This window comes from Aethalodelphis obliquidens, unplaced genomic scaffold (assembly GCF_003676395.1).
Source record: "Aethalodelphis obliquidens isolate GAN/ISIS:26980383/991018 unplaced genomic scaffold, ASM367639v1 scaffold83, whole genome shotgun sequence".
NCBI lineage: Eukaryota > Metazoa > Chordata > Mammalia > Artiodactyla > Delphinidae > Aethalodelphis > Aethalodelphis obliquidens.
This window is the reverse complement of record NW_020838027.1, coordinates 7,736,780-7,740,894: the sequence shown is the minus strand read 5'-3', so window position 1 is coordinate 7,740,894 and position 4,115 is coordinate 7,736,780.

Below are 4,115 nucleotides of genomic sequence, written 5' to 3'. Positions count from 1 at the left end.
TATATATATATATATATATATACACACACATATATATATAACTGAATCACTTTGCCTTACACCTGAAACTAACACAACATTGTACATCAATTATACTTCAAAAAAAAAAAGGAAAGGAATAGAAACGTATGCATAGTATTTGAAGAAATGTAGATTTTAAAAAGTCAGCTAAAAAGTAGGGATTACATGTGCATGTATGCGTGTGGTGGGAAGGCACTCCTTTTCTTCCCAAGCCTTGTAGAGCTATTTGACTTTGTAATCTGTATGAAGGTATGCATTTGATTAAAAGGCATAAAAATTAAATGAAAAAAATCAGAGCAAAAGGCTTTTCAGTTTGGTGTTTGAAGTCTGAGGAAGTTGAGTGTGAAGCCAGCTCAGGCACTCAGCTCTCCACCAGTTACATCACTTGTCTGCAACTCAGCCTCCAAAGCTGACTAAGGGAGCACACAGTTTGGAGAATGAGATAGGGTACTGAAGGCATTCAAATGGTTATGATTACTTACCAATTGTTTGACTCCTGGTGAACTTTTGTCCCCTTTGAATTGGATGTACATTTATCTACTTTGATATTTCCTGAGTTTGGATTTACACTCTTTTTGGGGAGAGGGAGAAGAGGGTACTCAATCCTACCACCCGTAGTAATTAGAATTAACATGGGAAGAAAGATCAGGTGTTAAGTCTAGTGCAAGAGGATTGTACAAGACAGATCCTATGTAGGCAAGTTTGATATACAAAATGGGACCCAAGAAAGTCCAGACACTAAGAACACTGATATCATTTGTGAAACAAGGACAGTAATTACCAAAGGGCCACATCAACACTTGGATGAGTCCTACCAGGAAGCTGAAACACAGTGAAGAGGCTTTACATTTAGTCTGCCTTATTCTGTAACTTTGCCTATAACTAAGCTCTTACGGAAGAAATTGGAGTGTTGTCTTTGGGGTAGCTGAAGAGGCATAATGGTGTCCCTGTCCTCTACATCTCACTTCTCTTATTCATCCTCTAGTGACAACTGAAGCATCTTACAAGTTACATGATCTCTTTTCCCTCTTCAGAAACGTTCAATGCTTTCATACAAGGCAGGATAAAGACCGAACTGCTTAAGCTCGTATGGTAAGCAGCTCCTCTGCCTCCTTTCTTTTGTCCATCCCTGTTTACTTTAGACCTTATTCATAAAGATGAGGTCATTAGGCAACATTTAACTTAGCTCCTGAGTTCTGCTTTACTAAACATACACAACACCTTCCCTAACCTGTTGCTTCCTTTCCCGGATTAGAAGGAATAAGAATGAAGAATTAAGTAGTTAAAGAATGACTGACCTTCTACCCCTAGCTTTCCCCTAGTAAATTTGCAGGTGGACCTCGCAGGTAGAGGCAGAGCACGTGGGCAAGAGAACATCCAATTGCAGGTGGACCACATGAGCAAGACGGCGTCCCAAGATAGATCAGAAGAAGTCAGCAGGTTTGCACACAGTGGAAAGATGACGAAGAATGTGACCTTCTGCCTTAATGATTAACTGAGATTGTTTTCCCTTTAAAAATCGTCATGGCTGAGCAGGATCTTCAGAGTTGGTCTCTGGACATAAGTCCACCATCTCCTCAGATTGCCGGTTTTTCTGAATAAGGTAACCTTTCTTCTCTACTGAAGCTTGCCCCTCAATTCGTTATTGGCTGTGGAGCAGCGAGTGGCCAAACCTGCATTTGGTTACAATATTTAATGCCTTCCATAAACAGATGTCAACCTATCTTTTCAGATCCATTCCTTTTCTATCACTCTTGGAATTTTTAACCTTCTCCATGATTCACATTCTCATCTTTCTCATCTTTGCTCATAGACAGAAAATGCACTTATAATGTCTATTTGACATTTAAAGTTCTATGATCCTTCAGGTTTCAACTCAAACACGACCACTTTCATGACACCCTTTCCAAACTCTACAGTTACGAGGAATTCTGAGGTGGGAAATAGTGCAATTCTGGCTTAGCTGAGGTGGAGGTGTCAACAGAAGGACACTGGCCAACATTATTCAGACACAGCTTGTAAAATATTTTCCACAGTTGAATGCTCAATATATCTTGGACAATCCATAAATCACAGAATTTTTTTCCCCAGTCAGCTTGTTCAAGGGCAGACTTCCTATCCTGGCTTTTTTATTGCCTTCCAGCCAATCTGCTTAACAAATGGAAAGAAAACAAAACTCACTGTTCCCAGACTTTGCAGTTTTTCTCCCCTGCTTCTTATATTTGTTACATAAATTCCATTTCTGCTTTATGTCCATGCTCCCATATACAAGTACACTCCTAATGCATTAACTAATCAGACCGTCTATTAAAGGTCTCATCGGCCAGGCCCATAAGGCCAACTCAACCAGATTCTGTGCTCTAGCTCTTGACCTAGACCTGGATCAGAAACAAGCCACTAAGAGGTATCTTGTACTGTTCTATTTGCCTCCAAACCTCAGACAAAACCGGTCATCACAGCCCAATCAATCTTCTCTCAGACCCATCTTCCTGCAGAAAGGAGTGCCTTTATTATCCTTGTGTAAACTAATCCAGGCCCATCTTCCAGGTCTCTCACAGATTAGGGACTTCATGCTTTCAGAGTCTTTTCCTCTTGCTATGTAGATATTAACACTTCCTTTCAGATACTGGACATAGCCCTGATTGTAAGAATTTCAGTTTTGGCAAGTAAAAAATGATTTTTTAAAATGTGGGGTTTTTTTTTCACTAGTGTAATCACCCCCAGAAAACCCAAATTAAGCTGTAGAGAATGAATAGTGCAGCTTCACAGCCAGGCTGCAGGAGGTTCATATCAATCCACATTTGTGGCATTCAGACTGAGAAAGAGGTAGCAGAGATTCTCCACTGCTTAAAATTAGAGGAAAGACCTAGAGAACAATGGTGTAAAGGTTATAGTTCCTAACCATTTTGTTATTCGTTTTTGCAATTTGAGCACAGCTCGGAGCTCTGCTGAAAAGAAGAAATGACTATCATTCATTTCATCACCACCACTTCCCGCCCAGCCTCCCATTCATTTTCAGGCTCTCATCAGTTTTGACTAGGATTTTTAATACATGCTCCTGGCTGGAAGCAAGACCTGCCTTCTTCACACTTCAGCTAAGACCTCAGACATTTTCATCAGTGTCTTTCTAAAACATTGACCGCATGGATCTCTCCTGCTAAAAAACTTTCACGGCTGTCTTCAAGCACAGTGTCTGAATTATTTAGTACCAGGCGTAACAACGTGATACTTTTCTCCTTCAGATTATGCTCTCCTTTCTTTTTAGAATATATAATGCATACTAAACTAATGTATACTAAAGGGAAGAAACGAATAGAAAGTGAACAATTAAAAAATAAGCAGGGCTTCCCTGGTGGCGCAGTGGTTGAGAGTCCGCCTGCCGATGCAGGGGACACGGGTTCGTGCCCCGGTCCGGGAGGATCCCACATGCCGCGGAGCGGCTGTGTCCGTGAGCCATGGCCGCTGAGCCTGCGCGTCCGGAGCCTGTGCTCCGCAACGGGAGAGGCCACAACAGTGACAGGCCCGCGTACCGCAAAAAAAAAAAAAAAAAAAAAAAATGAGGAGGGAGAGTTATCTCATTTATACCCATATCTATAAATATACATTTTAACTTGGTGGCTTCCAAACTCATATCCTCCTGTCCAGACCCCAGAGTCCCAAACTGGCAAATCCCAATCATCTCTGGGCCATTCCCAGTGGCTTATTTTACAGACACTGCAAAGCATCAAGATCCGATATGGAATTACTTTTCCTTTTTTACAGATTGAGGCTTTCCTCATTCCATCTCGAGGAAAATGATTTTTCTCATTGGCGCACCTGAACCTTCCTTGCTGCTTTCGTGTGTTAGGCATCATTTCAGATTAACTTGGTTTACATTTTGCCACCAAATGCCTTTCCCCCCATTGTAGAAATCCCTGAATTTAATTCCCCCTAAATCAGGTCTCTGCTAGTCTTCGCCATCCTCGTAAACAGCTACACCTTCCGCACATGGCCTCGGGTCATTGATCTAGGAATCATTTTCCCTCGCTACAGTTCCCTACCCAATCCGTTAGCAAGTCCTGATGACACTGTTCCCAATGTCTCTTTCAGACTGC